The sequence below is a fragment of the Canis lupus genome, chromosome 2 (assembly GCF_011100685.1).
Source record: "Canis lupus familiaris isolate Mischka breed German Shepherd chromosome 2, alternate assembly UU_Cfam_GSD_1.0, whole genome shotgun sequence".
In the NCBI taxonomy this organism is placed as follows: Eukaryota; Metazoa; Chordata; class Mammalia; order Carnivora; family Canidae; genus Canis; species Canis lupus.
Genome location: NC_049223.1, coordinates 59,318,199 through 59,336,940, shown reverse-complemented (window position 1 = coordinate 59,336,940; position 18,742 = coordinate 59,318,199). Strand labels below are relative to the sequence as shown.

Here is an 18,742-nt window from a genome sequence, read left to right as displayed (position 1 = left end):
GATAGATGAAGTTAATTCTATCAGTATATAAAGAGCCACCCCACCTTCTCCAGTGCCTTTTTTCAACTGGAAAAAGATACTCTTCCTCTAAATAGACACAGCTTCTCAGTGGGTCATACGATTTGGCTGGATTTAAGCCTCTGTCCCCCCTGCCCTGGATAGATGTCCTTGTGCAGTGCACACCATGCACAACACATATATGACACCAGTAAGGTGTTATTCACAAGGAGGGGGTCAAGAGAGGATGAGTGAGCCAGGGAATGGGTAGAATTGACTGGGTATGAGGAGAAGGAGCAACTGCAAAGAAGGCTAGAGGTATGTCCGGTGACAAATGAGGTTTGACTAGGGTGAAGCGTATACCTGATGGAGTAAAGAAATGAGACTGAGAAGTTTGGTTGGGAAGTGATTGGAGAAGACCCCAAATATCAGGCTAAGAAGTTTATACTTGACCTTGGAGAAGCTGAGCATTGCCTAGGACCATCACCCCCCATGCTGGTTAATTTGAGGTATCAATTTGAGTGGGCCTCAGAGTGCCCAGATTAAACTTTGTTTCTGGGTGTATCTGTGAAGATGTTTCTGGATGAGATTAGCCTTTAAATCAGTAGACTGCCCTCCCCAATGTGAGTGGACATCATCCAATCCACTGAGCACTTGAATAAACAAAAGGTAGAGGAGGAATTTGTCCCTTCCCCCCCCACCCCGACCGCACTGCTTAAACTAGTATACCTTATTTCATCTTCCCTGCCCTCAAACTGGGATTTACATCTTTGACTCCCCTGGTTCTCAGACCCTCAGATTCAGTCTGAATTACACCAATGGCTCTCCTGGGTCTCCAGCTTGCAGGCAGCAGGTCATGAGACTTCTCAGCTTCCATAGTCACATGAGCCAATTCCTCATAATAAATCTTAGATAGACTGGATAGATAGGTAAGTAGATAGATAGATAGATAGATAGATAGATAGATAGATAGATAATCCTATTGTTTTTTTTTTTTTTCCTCTGGAGAAACCCTATTATACTCTCTTTTTCCCCAAACCAATGCCAGGGAGAGTTGGCTATCAGCATCAATGCTCCCCAAAGAGCTCACCTGCACCCTGAATGTCCATGAAGGATACCACTGGAGGAAAAAACAATTATCTATCTCTGTGCTGACATGGAACTCCAAATGCTGTCTAATCACTTGCATATGACCAATATGTTTATTTTTACAATAGTATCATTTGATTAGTAGGATGAGAAAACAGAGTACGTAAGGGCTTTGATGAGGTTCAAAGAGAAAATCCACAAAAGCCAAGCTGGGACTGGAACCCGGGTCTCTGATTCAGGATCCAGGGCTCAAGGGCGCTGAGACTCTCTGCATTTGGCTTGGCAGCCTCCCTCTTTCACAGTCACCATACTGACGACTTGAATCTGCCAGTCCTGGGTCCTTTCCAAGAAAAGACAAAGCTTCCAAACAAGCAGTAATGACATTGATTATGCCAAGGCAGAGGCAGGGGATTCTGGATCATTTCCTTAAAATACTTGCTCAGCAGCACCCATGCCCTCACCCCCCACCACCCCTCATCCCAAGAAAGAAACGTACGGTACTTCATTAACATGAAGAAGAAATAATTCCCTGTGGATTTCTGCAGTCTCATTTCCTTAGCTTGTCAAATGCCAGCAGTAAGCCAGTCTGGCTGCATTGTTAGCTTGGCTCTATCTTATTTTGTAGTGGTTTGCAGATTGCAGCAGCCTTCCGCTGCCACCCCCACTCCAGCCCCACCCCCCAACAGGACAAAAGCAAATCACCTTTGAGCTTCCTGGTTTATCATTCAAAAGATTTCCCTGTTCAACTTGGACTTCATACTATAGTATTCTCTTCTGCTATCACAAGCCGTATATTTTTCTCCAGGAAAGAACACAAAAGTTATTTTTAACACTGTACTACAAGATAGGTGATCGAAATATAATTTTAAAAAGTAAACAAATGGAAGACTTCCCAATATGTCATATCAGGCATAAAATGCATGCCGTTCTAAAGCTAATTTTCAGTTTTCATATTTCCATTCCTCCCCCTTTTTCTGCTTCACCCTTTTGCTACTCAGGAAGATGGGGTGAAAGGGGACTCCTCTTTTTTCTCAAAGACCCATCTCTCAGAGGCTGACTTTCTCCACACCTGAATTCACACGTCTCCCACATCATGACAATTACCTCCATGGTAACCACTTATGACATCATAAACTCAATGTGATAGCAGAAGAAACAAGAGCTACAGAGACCCCATTGGGTGCAAACGCCCTGTGTGATCTATGGGGCTCACCGGAACAAAGAGAATTTTGTTGAGATTTTAGCAAGAGAGTAATTCTTGAAATCTATTCTTGTATTTCAATATTTATTGAATTCCGGCGCTCCTTGCTACACAGGAGCCTGTGAATACAGACAAAGGGCCATGACATTTCTAGAATGGCATCACAGCACCTGCACCTGAAAGCAAACTAGTGAAACCAACAGATTTTAACCGAATGACATACATCCTTAACAACAGCTAGATCTCACAGATATTTCTGATGGTCAGAAGAGGGGCTCTTAAAAAGGCTCCAGGGTTTTATACAAAACAGTGGTGTTCCTGGAAAGTCTTTTTCCTCTTTCTACCTTTTCTTACCCAGAATAAATGCCCAAAGCCTCAAGCCAAGGTTAGCACCTATTAATTAATTTTGTGGACAGGAGCCGAAAAAAAGAAGAGTAGATGCACCATGAGCATGTGATACATCTACCACACGAACTTCACAGAGAGAGGGGAGGAAGTGCTTTGTTGTGAGACCATGGTGAGATGTGAGGTGAATGTTAACAACCACTTTCCACAGGCACTTCTCTCTGCAAGCGGCCCCTGCTTCGGGGCTTAAGATTTCATTCCAAATACTATTAGATACATCGGGGCTCTCAAAATGCGGATTTTAAGTTGGAGACATCAAAGTGCATCATTTACTAAAACCACCATGAATCTCCCTGCCTCTTCTTGCACAAGATGCTATTGTAAAACTCGGGCTGCTTTAATCTCTGTGATTGAAAAAAAAAAAATTTAAAAAGAAAGAAGAAAGAAAAGAAAGAAAAGAAAAGAAAGAAAGAAAGAAAGAAAGAAAGAAAGAAAGAAAGAAAGAAAGAAAGGAAGAAAGAGAACAGCTTGAAGAGGAACTGAACTCTCACAATCTGGGAGCTAAAAAGTAAGCATCACCCAGTGAGCTCCTCAGTTTAATTACTGGCCTTAGAATTTCAATTTACATGTGTCTTAATTATCCACAGAAGGACTCACCTATTGTTCTCTGAATAAAAAATTTAAAAAGCAAACAGAAAATGGGGGAGGAAAGGCTTATTGAAGGGCCTCCGAGGATTAATCTTTGCATTCTTCTCATTTTTTCCCCCGAATTTGGGGATAAAATCTGTCACGGAATATTTGATTTTAGGGAAACAGTGAGATCGGTTTTGTGAACACAAACTGCTCCTGACCATTATTTTGGCAAATAGAATTTCAGAGGCACAGGGCTCTAGAAGAGGGTTACACCGAATTTTGCATAAACAAAGTAACTCAATCATGTTTCCTCCTGAGACACAGGAAGTCCAACTGCATGAATATGTTTGCTGATTGACCACACGGGTGTGGGTTCCAGGGCTCTTTTCAGTCAACACACCATTTGATGCCCTCAAATTTTTACTTGCATTTTCAAAGTATTTAATTTGGTTTGCTTGTCCATCTTGGATTGTCAGTTTCTGCCAACAAAACAGGAGAGCAAAATTAATTTTAACTGACTTTAATTTAAAAAAATGTGTCACTCCAGATTTCTAACAAGTAGAATGCTCAAAACGACTGGGCATTGCCAAAGCTTCAAGGAGTCTTCGAATAGCTATAACTGACTTATCGTGGGTTTATAGTGATACCTCGGGAGAGAGCATTTTTGATTATGAAGGAATAACTTTTTTATTAAGGCTGGAGACCCTTACTCCAGCCTCATTAATCAGTCAACATTTGTTCAAGCAGGTCTAGCTGGGCATTGGGCAAGAGATTCTGTTAAATGCTCTAGAGGATAAGAAGATGTCTGTACATGGTTCCTAAAGAGCTTGTTAAGGGAGATAGGAACTTTATAGACATGTAGAAACCATCAGTTACAATTAAGATGCACTTTGAAAGCTCTAAGGACCAAGGGACCACTTCTGAGTGGGGGACCACTGTGGGCTTCATAGAAATGTAATAGTTAATCCAAGAGAATTCAGCGAGAATCAATGGAGAGACATAATATATGCAACAACCCAAAGCCCAAAACCTGCGATATATTTAGAATAATGAGCAGAGGACTGGCTTTGTTGAGTGTCTGTTGTGGCTAGGATGCAGAACAGAAAGAGGATTTTGCAGGTCAAAGCCATAAACCCAAGAGTGGATAATATGGTCAACCTCTAATCCCAGGATCTGAGTAGGAGTCAGAAGAGAGAAGGAAAGGGATGCCAAGGGCCTCTAGTGAGAGCTCAAAAGAAGACCTTCACAGCTTCAGAGAGAGATAACGAATGCTGCATTTTTCCCACAGAAGTCAAGAAAGAGAAAGGAAACACATGTTCAGTTATTAAGCCATGGGGCTCTCAAGACTCTGTCGGCCTGGCATGAGTTTTCAGAGCCTGTCATAAGTGCGGCAACTTCCACCCAGTAGCACCTTAAAGGCATTGCTCTGCTTCTGACACTTAGACCAACCATGATATAGAATGCCATGGCTGCTGCTTCTGGAACAGCCATCACCCAAAGACCATTTGTTTGTTAGGAACCATTTGCCTGCAACCCAAAAGTCCTCAGGTGTTCAGCAAGGTTGGGGACACTTGGCAAGGTCTTCTATCCCTAGAGTAAGTGGGAAGAGCTCTGGGCTGGAAGTCAAAGAGTGGGTACTGGCCCATCGTGGCCTGGCTATGAACTCCCTATGGACTTTGGGTGAGCCTCTTCCTCTCTCAAGGTCCAATTTCACTCAGAAAATGAGGAGCCAGGACCAAATACTTGCTTCCTTGTTTTGCATTCTGTGAGCTGGGATCAATGGTTCCACGCTCATGCAGCTATGTAAGGGTGAGAGAGCCTGGACCAAACCAAGTCTCCTGACCCCACTGATCCAGTGTTCTTTCCACAGCGCTAGCTTACTCAAGTGGGAGATGTTAACAGTAACCGCCCACACTCAGACTGAGTGGCTACTGCATGCCAGTGTGTCTCTATCCTATCTAGTTAGTCCTCACATCAATCATCTGACTTAGATAAAGCTATCAAATCAATGCACAGATAGGAAACAAACAGAAAGATGAAGTCGTTTGCCCATAATCACAAAATTAGTAAATGAGAAACCAGAATTTAAAGTTAGACAGCCCCATTCTAGGATGCATTATGCTTGTCTCTACTCTCCACACTACACAGCAGAATAAGAAGGAGCAGCAGAGCGACATAAGGGACATGGAACCTTAAAATAGAAATCATGGCAGTCTTCCAATGGTGAATTCACATTGCAAGTATGAGAGGTTTCAGAAGAAATATTTTGGTCAGTGTTGCTTGCCTGCATAACCTCCCCTCTCCCTCCCCACAGATGACCACATGAACAGTCCCTGGGGGATTATTTACGATCCAGTGGTCTTAACTGTGGTCTGAATGGAGTACGGATAATGACCACATAGAAAATCAGGAGACAGTGGCCTCCTGGCTGACTCCCCCAGCTCGTAAGACAAGGAAAACCAAAACCACCACAGATTATTTTTACTACAAAATAAAACCCAAGAGGAGGTATCCTCTCAAAATCTTCAGAGAGCCACACTGATATCACCCCTAGGCTCACAGGTGCACCTGCAGGCTTATGTAGTAGAATATATCTCAGATTCACGGCTGCGTCAAGCCAAACATTAGTTTAAATAAAATAAAGGGAGCGGGTAATCAGAAACTTGAAAACTTCTTTCAGAGGACCATACTAAACAATCTCTATAACTTTTACCTATGATAATACAAGATCTCTATTCTAAGAGATTTAGGAGTTATTTTTGAGCAGATTTTCTTATCACTAATGAAAATGTGTTAGTGTGGGTGCAAGAACCCTGGACAAAAACTGGTAAGCCTACTTCTAGTCCAGTGCCTTCACCAACTGGCCAGTTGACCTTGGCTGGTCATTTGACTTTCCCAAGCCCTGGTTCCTCACCCGTAGTGAGAGAAGGCTGATGATCTTAGAGTTCTGTGAGCCAACCAAGGACCAAAAGCCCTTGAATCGTGTTTTGCTAGATGGATCCACAGAACAAAATTGTGATCCAGGGGGATTAAATTCGAATAAGAAACAAGAGGCAATGAATGCTCTTCTGAAAGAGGAATTAAGTTCAGATAAAAATCTGTGCCTCTGTCTGCTTCTGGAAGCTTGGCTTGGCACTGACCTGCTGCCAAGCCTTAGGGGCTCCTCAATCTATCTACACAGCAGGGAGAGTGAAGGTTCCTTCCCTGGGGGGATGCTGGCATAAAGCAAAGCACTGCAATCCTCCATGACCTCCCTGGAGGGAAGGTTTGCCTCCTTCCCAGAGAGAGCTTCAACAATGCAGATAGCAGAGTATCTGAAGGTAGTGAGCAGGGCAGACGTGGCTGTGCAGAAAGCCAGATAGGAAACCACTAATCTTCCTAGAGTGAGGACAGGAGTTCCTACTCACCATCATACTTTGTGATTCTGCCTCCAGTCTATGGGTTTCCCCCTAGTTCTGCCGGAAAAACCCTCTTGATGGCCACACACCTGCATGATCTCTGGCTGTTTCTCCCTACCCTTCTACTGCTGGATTGTATTTACCAAAATTTGTATTCCTCTGAGCCTCTAGGATCTTTTTAATGCTGTTCTATGAAAGTAGATTAGCTTTGCTCAGAATTCAGTCTTTTCAATGCGTAGGGTTATACTTAGGTACTTTTAAAAGAACTTAATATTTCCAGCTGCCCAAGAGTGGAAGGCACTGCTCCTTCATTAGTTCATTATGCACTTTCCCTAGACATATAAAAACAGAAGATAGAAGGCCAGCATTCATCAGTGCATTGTAGCAGGGTTCCTGCATGTGATAAGACGGGGACCAGATGGCCCAGTTTCTGCCGATAAAATATAAAGCTCATGAGGGCAGTAATATTATAGTCACTGCATAGACCCAGAAATTAGAACAGCTTCTGGCACATGGTCGGTGCTCAGTAAATCTTTATAGAATGGATAGATGGATGGATGGAGGGAGGGATGGATGGATGGATGGATGGACTTCAAAACCCTGAGATTCTCTGATTCCTCAGCCTATGTCAATAATACTCTCATCTATCTGATTCTCACTAGTCACTATCTCCTAACACCTCCTGCTGTCATCCTATTTCCATAGTTATCTGGTCTCAGGGGCCTCCATACTGGTATACTGGCTGCTTTGTTTCTTGAAAAGATTAATCTTAAAATAATAATAAAAGCCATCATTTATTGAATGCTTAGATGTATTAATCACTATGCTAAGTACTTTAAATGTATCAACTCTTTTCATCTACAAAACAACCCAAGGAGATCATGATATTACTTCCATTCAACAGATGGAGAAACTGAGGCAGAGAGTATATGTTTTACCTAAGACTATCCTTCTGGTAAGTGGGGGAGGGGGAGGCTTAGTTTTAAACTCAGGCAATGTGGTTCCAGAGGTAATGAAGGCCCTTAAACCCCACACCTGCTGTGTAAACTTCAGCTCTGCTCACAACTAGAGCATTCATTATAGATCTCTCAACCAGAGGAAAGGAAAGGATGCTCAAGGTCCATATGCCTTCCAAATCACCAGAAGCACTTCATGCTTTACTAGGTTCTCAAGGCCCTACTGGGTTCCTGTGTTAAGTTTTATCTGATTCATGAAGAGTATTTTTCAGGCAAAAGAACTGCAAATAACGATGTAAAGTCTATTCACGGCCAGGTACCAAATTTTGTAACTGGTAGAAACCAACAGGTAGAGAGAGTTCAGTCTGATTAGATATAGATATAAGCCTTTCATCACTACTCTATACTGTGCCTATTATGTTTGGTCTGTAATGGATGCTTAATGACTGTTGAATTTATGAACAATTTGTTAAGAATAAACTAATAGGTAATAGAAAAAATAGAACTTTAAGAACTTTAAAGATAACAATAGGAAAATTCAGGTTAAAACTCTTTTTTTGTTAGATAACAAGATGTCATTATTCTTTAAAAACATGCATCTTCAGTGTCTGCCATATTCCTGGCACTATGCTGGTCATGGTGAGGGACAAAGGAAAACTATTACTAGAGACCCCATAGTCGGGAGTTATAGCTGAAGTGGGAGATGAAATTAAAAAATAGAAACAACTAGACTGGGATAATTCTTACTTGATAAAAAGTATTTGATACTATCCTGTGTCTCAGGATAAGCAAATGTGTTCTACATTTTTTTCTTATGGTTAAAATGGTTAAATCCATTTTAGAGGTGAGAAAGCATAGAAAGGAAGGTCACTTGCCCATAATCACACATGTAGTAGCTGTCATGCCAGGATTTAAAGGTGGTCAGTCTGACACCAGAGCCATTTCCTAATCTGGACCATCCACAGGAGAATAAGAATGGCATAGGAACATTAGGTAATATCAGGACTCTACAAATTAACCTACAAATATATTTGCACCTATAGGTATGGCTGTTGTTACATTTCTGTGTATGTGTTTATCATAAAGGAGATCATATACTTTGTGCTGCTTCCTGAATTGCTTTTTTTATATATAGCATATGTCTTGAAGATATTTCCATGCACTTACAGAACGCATCAACCTTATTTGTTTCTAGCAGTGTATTCCATCGTATAGATATTTATTTAACTCTCTTCCTACTGATGGAAAATTAAGGTTGTTTATAGTTTTCAATTATAATGCTTCAGTTAACATTTATGGTTGCATGCACATGTATGAATATTTCTGAAGTACATATTTATAGTACTAAAATTGTTTGTTCATTATAAATCAACATTTTTACAGTGGATATATCATTGGGTTTTGCCATTTCAGGCAAGGACATAGTTAAAGTCACTATGCTGATGTGGACTCCAGAGACAGGCATTATGGATGAGTATCTATCTACCTCATAATTGTATACAGTACCTTACACTTTCCACACATTGTTTCATTTAACTTTATAATAAGTTATTAGAGAATACTATTCTTATATTACAGATAAAGTAACTGAGATGTTCCAAAAATAAGGTATTTGTCCAGAGTCATTCCATTAATTAAAGTCAGAGCTGCAACTAGCAAAAAAAATCTCATTTGTAATTTAGGGCTTTTTCATTTCAAACCACATTGATACAATGAATTGTATTTAATAAAATGGCTTGTGCTCAGTTGTTAACATGCCATGTATATAAGTTTTAAAAAGTGGACAATATGAATTAGTTATGGATTACAAGTTTTGAGGATAGAAATGTGTAAAAGAGGATGGAAAGTGTTTTCCAGCCCCTAAATACGATAATCTCCTGATACTAGAGAAATAAAAATAAAATAAAATGAAGAGAAGAGCTCATTGCTGATAAAATGGAAATTAAAAGTAAAACGAGTCCAGAAAGGGTGGTTGGAACAGGAGAGTGCTACGAAAAGTGGTCCTGGGAGTCCCCATAAAGATTTGCAAAAACAGAAGGCCTCCAAACATACTCACTGTTTTGTGGCAGCTAGGGTAACCCAGACTCAACCTTCTCACCTAAGAATAGCATTCAGCTTAGAAGTTTCTACTCTAAACTGAAAAGTGGAAATGATAATTACTTGATCAGTAGAGAACTCCAAGTTGAATTTATCTCAAAGATAGTGTACTCCAAGTAAAAGATTCTGCTGTTAAATATTACTTATGATTGAACAATAGATATCATTAGGTAAGAGAATTCTGAAAAGGAATGAGTAAGCTTCTCTGCAGAAATGAAATCTGTTCTTGATCATCTTGATCAGAGTAATGACAGAAGGAGGAGGAAATCTATAATGATGTTTTGATAAACTTGCTCAGTCAGATGCCCTAACATTTACATGTAAGTTTCAACGAAGACTCCTGCCAGGACTTGAGATATCCCCTCTCAACAGCTGTCAAAGACAGAAGGCCCCTGTCTCAGCTCCTTTCACTTGGCTAGTATGTAATTTATCTATAAATTGTTACTTTTCCTCCAGTTCCAACTGTATAAATTGCAAGATGAGATAAAGTTGGACAGGAACTCATGCTGAATAGTGTCTTTGAAGATGGTTGTCTTGGAAGATGGCTTTTGAAAACATGTAAGCTTTCACTAACAGCCCACGGTTAGAAGGAAATTTTAAAAAATTGAAATTGTCCCTTCAAGACACATATTTCTAAAAAACTATATGGATCTTAAGGAGAAGGTCTTGGACTATGAAAAATAGTTGGCAACAGAATGCACCCTATTATTGCCTGCCACCAGGAGTTTGCACTAGAATTTACAATTTTGGCTTTAAGCAGGACACTGAGTGTCCTGGCAACCCTGTATAAAAGATTGGCTGTGAACTTTGCCAAGGACTTATTTACATTTCAGCTGACCAAGACTTTTAATAATCGTCTGACTTCCAAAGCACCTATTCTGAGATCTTCTGCAGTAGCCCATGGGAAACAAAAGGCTTCATTCTCATTTAGAGTCCTCCTTGGGCTCCAGCAAAGAGTCTCTTCTCTCTAGGGATTCTTGATAAATATGTAGCTCATAAGGAGAGCAAGCAAGGGGTTCAATCTGTGACAGGAAGGAGAGAAACTATGATACCTTCATAGGACTCTCAACAGATGCTTAATGCACAAAGGGCTTGAAGGAACTACGAGATAGTTGTTGCTGTGGCAACCATGCATGCCTAAATGAACAACAAAATTAATAGTCCTAACAGGCTTCCGTGGCATCAACAGGATGACATCACGTCCCTTTACCAGGGAATGTGTACGTTCAAGAGTGATCCTACTTAGATATGGTTCTCATATAAAGAAAATTAGTGTCTGATAATAGCAAACAAACAGAGTAATGGTCACGTACTTGCCGCATAAACTTCTGCAAGCCAAGGACAAGGGGCCATGTTATTCTGACTCCCTGCTGAAGTTAAGAGGCACCTTTCAAACCCCCAGGCCTTTCTGTAACATTCTATTTAATTTTATCATGCTATTGCTAGTCTCCTATTGAGCTTTTGTTGTAAGCAGATAAAGCTAAGGGGGAGCTGAGAGGAAGCAGAATGAGATACAAAAAGGAAAAAGTAAAATTAGCTATAGCATATAATTGGACCCTGCTCGGCCTTGAGGAAGGCACAATACATGTTAATTAAGCAGATTAATATGTTGCTTGCTAAAGGGACTATTCTAGACAGTAGGAAGTAAGTTTAAAACAGGTAAGAGCTTTTTTTTTTTTTCTAGACTAAGGTAAGTTGAGCTATTGCTCTGAATAATTGGATGAATTTTATCCTTGGGTAGCGATAGGGAATGGGGGACAAAAGCTTTCTTAGGAGGTTAGATGTTATTAAAAATCCATTGGGCTAAGCAAGTTTTAGATCATGAGAGATTTTCAAGAAATTGCCCAGTCACTGTCTATTAATTGAACTGTACAGTGATAGTGTTCATGTGATATAATGGCCTTGCAGATAAGGGTAACATTCAGATCCAATTTTAGGCAGAAGTTTCATTCCCCAAATGTTTATTATAATTATGTGACAGAATTGGTTACTCCAGTAGTTGGAATGAAGAAAATATTTCAGGTTAAATAATTTGTCTGAAGTTCTGGGCCTACATTGGAAATAAACTTCTTTGTCAGGTAATATTGAATTGAATGTTTCAAGCCTGGCGCTAATGAGCCCAGTCACATGCATGGGTTAGCAGGGCTTAGCACAGATCAGCTCTACAATCAATGCCAGTCAGTTCACTCAGAAATACATCCAAGTTGGCCAAAAAGAGTAAGCAAAAACACATAACGAACATCATGCAAAACCATCATGGCTCAGAGTATACACAAGGCCAAAACAGAATCAAGATTTCTTTTTTTTTTAATTTCAGAAGTAGAATTTAGTGATTCATCAGTTGCATATAACACCTCAGTGCTCATTACATCATGTGCCCTCCTTAATGCCCATCACCCAGTTACCCCATTCCCACACCAGACAACAGAATGAGAGAAGATATTTGCAAATGTCTTATCTTCTTCTCTAAAGAAGAATGAAGCACAACTTGTGATGAGCACCAGGTGATGTGTAGAATTGTTGAATCACTATGCGGTACTCCTGAAATTAATACAGCACTGTATATTAACTCTATGGGAATTAAAATAAAATAAAAATTTTAATTAAAAAATTAACCTTAGACAAAATTAGACAATATTCTTAGGAAAACATAAATATGTAAATTATTTTTCTGTTTAAAATATACACCTTGTTCTGAAGTTAAATATTTAAAAATTTAAAATAAATATTTGTCTTTTAAAAAAAATAATGAAGCACACATACCTATGCTTACAAATAAAAGTGACAAATCATTTTTTAAAATTCTCTAAGTAGTTATTTGAACTCTATAGAATGTGAGTCATATTCACAAGTACTGCTTTTTCTGACTTTACAGTATCAGCATGAACACATTAATTTTGCAAATAAAGAGGCAAATAAGTGCATCTTAATTACACAAAATCAAAGGAATATATGTTTTAAATATTGTATTATGAAGTGGTGAGAGTCACACATGAGGATAAATTATCATCTTAAATATTCCTTTCCCTCTCCACTCATGTCCATAAGGAAATCCTGTTGTTAGAAGCCTGTAACATATATTACAGAACATAGGTGACAACATAAAAGTAATCATATATCACATAGTATCACTTGGCTGCCATTCTTGATGTCCTATTTCTTGATCTGAGTGCTGGTGACATGGATATAAAAGCGAATACAGGGATCCCTGGGTGGCGCAGCGGTTTGGCGCCTGCCTTTGGCCCAGGGCGCGATCCTGGAGACCCGGGATCGAATCCCACATCAGGCTCCCGGTGCATGGAGCCTGCTTCTCCCTCTGCCTATGTCTCTGCCTCTCTCTCTCTCTCTCTGTGACTATCATAAATAAATAAAAATTAAAAAAAAAAAAAAAAAAAAAAAAAAAAAAAAAGCGAATACACTTTTATGAATGTTCATGCTCTATAAACTTCAACAAAGTTTTCTGAAAGCCTTTTCTTGCTCTGCACAGCTGAAGCCTTCAAATAGTTACAGGTTGTTTTTCCAGCCAACACATTTATTCCTATAAAAGTGAAGGTAAAAAATTTTTATAATAAACATATTTTAGGGGTACCAAATAAGTTCATTATTTAAATAAAAGAAGTGGATTACAGCTCTGGCTTGGCCACTAACTAGTGTTTGACTTTGAGCCTGTGCTTCCCTTTTCTCTCCCAATTAAAAAGGGCTGAATAAGCTACAGTCCAGTATCTCTTCCAGCTTCAGTATTACTGGATACTGGGTAACAGGCCAAATGAGAAGTGAGAATCCTTTGGTAAATCTTTCTGTAAAGCAACAACCCACTTCCTGGTTTATGTCTTCGGTAAACAAGAATTTAATAGGGGGAGACAGCTGGAGTGAACAAAAACCCAATTGACCCATATGACTTGGCTGTAAACCACAAGAAAGCCTCAGTCTAGTCACATCATGCTGGATCCCCAAAGAAAGGAGAAGCTGCTAAGCATTTCCCCCATTAAAGTCTGAAAATCAGTAAAATGGGGATTAACCTCTTCCTGCCAAAAGAATTGTGCAGCGTTTTCAGTGGAGCTAAGTTTAGTCAAAGGACTACTTGTTCCATAAACATTTATTGGGCCAAGTGGACCCCCCTGGTGGCTGAAGGGTATAAAATAGCAAAAGAGGCAGACAGAACTCAGCTCCATGAGTTTCAGGAGCTTGCGGGGGTGGGGGTGGGGGGTGGGTTACACAGACAAACAATTACAGGGGGGAATTTGATTTGTATAATAAGTGCTGTGAATGGAGATATGAAAGATACAAAGTGAGCAAGCACAAGAAGGGCATATAACCCAGTAGGTGATAGGGGGTAGGGACACATTAGGGAGGTTTTCTGGAGCAAGAGATCTCTAAATGAGTAGAGTTAGCCATATAACCATGTTTAGCTCGTATGCTGGGAGCCAGGACAGTCTCACACAGGCTCAGGAGTCAAACTACTTAGCTTTAACTCCAGCTGGGCCTGGGTAGGGCTCCTACATTCTCACTAAGCTTCAGTTTCCTTATCTGCAAAATGGGAACAATGATAGTACTCATGGATTCTTACAATGATTAAGTGAGAGAATCCATGTAAATCCTGCTAAACACAAAGCCTAACTACTACCATTGTTATCATCAATAGTGAGACAGATGTGGGGAGGGGACCACAGAACATCTCTGCATAGATTGGCCCAGAGGGGACAAGGAATATAGCCATTTGGTGTCCTGACAATAGTCCAGTCCAATTGGAGAGGAGAAGGGAGGAGGTAAGGAGATGAGGCTGGAGTGGAAGGAAAAAGGCCCTGCACTTTGTGTTAAGGAATTTGGAATTCATCCTGAAGGAATGAGGAACACTAAAGTGTTCTAAAAGGAGAAGCTCACAATATCCACTGTCCATATTTATCAGAAGTAAGCATGCTGCCTACATAAAATACATATATTTATTTACATATATATATATTTATTTATTTATTTTACCCCAAAGCATTTAAGACTGCATCCACTACCCATTTTCCTCTACAGAGGATGAGGTCCTGTTAGAATTCAATAGCTCGCCAATACCCAGGGATTCCCTTCCCTTGGTGAGCTGGATATGCTGAAGCTTAAATAACTGCCGTTAATTCAGGAGAGGCATTACCAAAATAATGTAATTCTACCTAAGAGACCCAGTTCTGAAAATTAACATAGTATATCTTTTCATGAGCCATGAGCTGCAATAAACAGCAGGCCTCTCTTGAGTCATTAAACTTGCTCTATTAGATCACAGAAAATCCCAGACAACTAGCCCTGCTATGGCTGGATTTTTGTTGAACGTAGACCTCTTTTTTTTTCTAGCAAAAGGAAAATAAACATAAACCACAGCAGCAGAGACTTCTGTGACATGGGATGCAAGATACTTCTCTTGCACTTCCCAACTCTTAAACCCCACCTCTAAGAAGAACTTTAATAAGAACAAACCAAGGCTTCTCATCCTGAGATTAGAAGTAAGTATTAGAGTGAAGCCCATAAGGGATGGATGCAAGGACTGACCTGAGTCAACACTGACATCAGTCACAAATGATCTGGAAGAAAAAGTTAGCAATAAGTCTTTGATGCAGACACCTTTATATGCTTCTGGGTAGCTTAATGCCAAGAGGCAGAACACTATATATAGGGGGAGTAGGCAAGAGAGTGGTAGATGTGATACAAGGGTATTTGGAAGAGAACAATCCAAGTCCTCCTTGTAAAAAGTATGAACTACCAGTCAAAACCCAAAAATGACACCTGGAATTATTGTGTGGCCCCTGTGGAGCCAGAAAATATGGGTTATCATTAAGAAGAGCATGAAAAGTAAAAAAGAAAGCAAATCACCACTCTTCAGCCCTGTCAATCAAAATGGAGGCACATCTGCTCCTGAGATGCTATGTGGCTTCATGGCTAAGCACCAAAAAATAGAAAACAGAACCTGTCTGCATTTTTATACATCTCCTACTTGTCCACCAGACTCAGTGAAATCACATATAGTGTTTAGCATACAGCAATGACACCTAAATATCAGTAACACATACCATTTTGTTCATGCATTTAGTGAGTACTTATTGCACACTGGTTAAATGCAAGGCAACATGCTAGCAACTAGGGGGACAGCATCAAGGATGAGACATGTACACTGACCTCAAGTGGCTTACTGTCTAGTAGATGAAATGAGATATGGACATTATCTACAACATAGGGCACAAAGTAATAAAAACCATAACAGAAGAGCAGATAAAGTGTTACAGAAACAGCCTGCATATACTTAAAGGATATTATTATGTCAATAAATCATATATATGTAAAATGTATTTTTATTAACCTCATTCATTTTAAGGATTAACCTGGACACGATGGTCACTGATTTTACTTACTGGCAATTCCATTAATGCCCAGAACCGGCAGCTGATATTGATCATCAGATCACAGTGGCAATAGGAAGATGAGAAGTTTCTGAATGAGGCTGAACTCTGGGGCTACTCTGAATAGTGGATATTCAGAAGATGCTTTTTTTTCTTGATGGCAGAAGGTAGAAGAGAAACTGAGCTTTTGAGTGAAATCTGCCACCGTTTCTGTTGCCTTTGCCCTCAGGAACTTGGTTTATCCTGCAAGGTGCAAGAGCCAGTGCTCTAAAATGCTCTTTAATGGAGGGGAATAAAAATCAGGCTCCTTGACAGGATGAAGTAGTTAACATCCTGTTTCCAACTAAGTCAGCTTAGAGAAGCCATTTACTATATTACAACTCTGTCCTCCCCTGCTTTATCCCACACCAAAAGGTACACATTGGATTTAGGAGATTAATTCTGCTTGCGGAACTGTCAGCTCTCACCAACCCTCATAATCAGAGTTCGAGAGGGAAATCAGTGGTACTATAGCAGAGCTTGAGACAGAAACATGTTTGGGACTATGAAATTACTATTTCCTGCAAGTAAGATAATCCAAGGAAACTATACTCCAAGGAAACTAGGTATAGAAGGAGTTTTTAATTTTGCTAATTAGATGCAAAGCCCTCTTACTCTTCTGTGTGTGCTCTGACACAGGAACAGACTTACATGGCTAGCTACCTTTGTAGTTAGCAATGTCTACTTCATGGACCTCTTTAATCAATGCAATTACACAGACTAGCCCCATTCTCCTATCACTCCCACCATTATATTTACTTTTGTATCTGTGTCTGTTAGTGGGGGAAGGGGCATATTTATACAGGTGTCTCTTAGTTAATGGAATGCATTTAACTGGGAATTGAGTTCCTAAATGCAATGAAATCACATCTCAGAATGCAGCAAACCTCTTAAGACCATATATTTAAAGAAAATGAAGATCTTCAAGCATAAGACATTATTGAAAATATTAGCAATGAGTCAATGGAGAAGTATCTGTTGAGTTTCTAATATATGAAGGTCTGTCACTAGATGCTATGTGAGTTGTTTTTTTTTTTTAAGTTGAATATACAGGGAACCTGGGTGACTCAGTTAAGCTTCTGACTCTTGATTTCGGCTCAGGTCATGATCTCAGAGTCATTAGACAGAGCCTGACGAGGGCTCAGCACAGAGTCTGCTTGCGATTTTCTCTCCCTCTCCCTTCCCTCATTCCCTCTCTCTCTTATAAATAAATAAATAAATAAATAAATAAATAAATAAATAAATAAAATCTTTTTAAGTTGAATATATGGCCCCTTTCTTCAGGAATCTTATCATCTAGTTGAGAAGACAAGTTAAAAAGTACACAAATTAGATATAAGATTTACTATTAGAGCAATACCAACATGTATGCTAAGTTCAGGGAGTTTAAGGAATGGAGGAGAATAAGAATAAATGTTAAACTTTGCTTCAAAAAAGCTTGGACTTGTTGGAAAATCACCAAGGCTTTAGGAATTCCTGCCTTTCAGAGAGACCCACCTTTTTGGAACAGGGTGGCAGGAGTTTCCACCTTTTTGAAACTCCTACTGGCAGGAGTTTCAGTTTTTGTGTTCTGTTTTTGGTCTTTTTAATATTATGATTTGTGCTAAAATATATAGCATAACATTTAACCTTGTAAATACTGTCCTCCATCCAATCTCTAAAGATGATTATTTTTTCAATTAATTAAGGAACATTTACATTATTCAAATCATATTTCATTTGGTTTTTTATTTGAAAGATACTGGAGGTAAGTATTATATTCTCTGGATTCTCTAAAATCTATAGTTGTAGCTACAGAATCACAAACACATTCTCTACTTCATAAAATAAGAATACTGTTCTAGAAAAGTACAGATTCCATGTTGTGGGTGTTTTCATAAACAATTGCAGTTGTAACTTTAGCTCTAACAAAACAGAAATCTTAATTGTCGACCAAAATAACTCTTAAACTTGAGTTTTAAATTGTCATATTTTAGGATTCTTAGTTCTCTTTCTCTCTTTATTCATTTCTAATATGTGAAGAGCTCAGAAAGGTGCAAAACTTAGAAGAGACATCAAAATCAAAGCTGAATATTTGGATTCAAATTGCAAAGGAAGATAAGGGATATTTTTGGAGAATCACGAAGGCTATGTCTGTGGTTATTGCTTTAAATCAGTTTAAGCACACACTGCATTTTAAATAAGTTGTTTGCCTGGTTTGTGTTATTTTTAATAAATAAACATAAAACTATAATCTTAAATGCATGGTGAGAATCTAGATAATTGCTTTTACTTTTATAATTGAGAGTCAGCTGTGTATCAAAACATCTTGAGTCTGAAAGCTGCCCTAGGAATGACATCTTAGGCATTTAAAATACTAAGTGTGGAGTAAAACAACAGGGCACCTGTGGTCATTGCATGCGTGTTTCTTTTTTCTTTTTTAAAAAGATTTTAGTTATTTATTCGTGAGAGACAGAGAGAGAGGCAGAGACATAAGCAGAGGGAGAAGCAGGTTCCATGCGGGAAGCCCGATACAGGACTCCATCCCAGGACCCCAGGATCACAACCTGAGCCAAAGGCAGATGCTCAACCACTGAGTCACCAGGTGTCCTGCATCAGTTTTTCTAAGTTTTT

The 18,742-nt window shown here is 39.4% G+C and overlaps 1 long non-coding RNA gene across 1 annotated transcript; it reads left to right on the top strand.

Moving 5' to 3' along the window:
• The first annotated feature begins 9,653 nt into the window (after window positions 1-9,653).
• LOC111092775 lies at window positions 9,654-18,313 on the top strand. Its single transcript, XR_005355728.1, has 3 exons — window positions 9,654-10,036; window positions 15,051-15,199; window positions 18,152-18,313. It is a non-coding gene; the product is annotated as an uncharacterized LOC111092775 (long non-coding RNA).
• The last annotated feature ends 429 nt before the right edge of the window (window positions 18,314-18,742 follow it).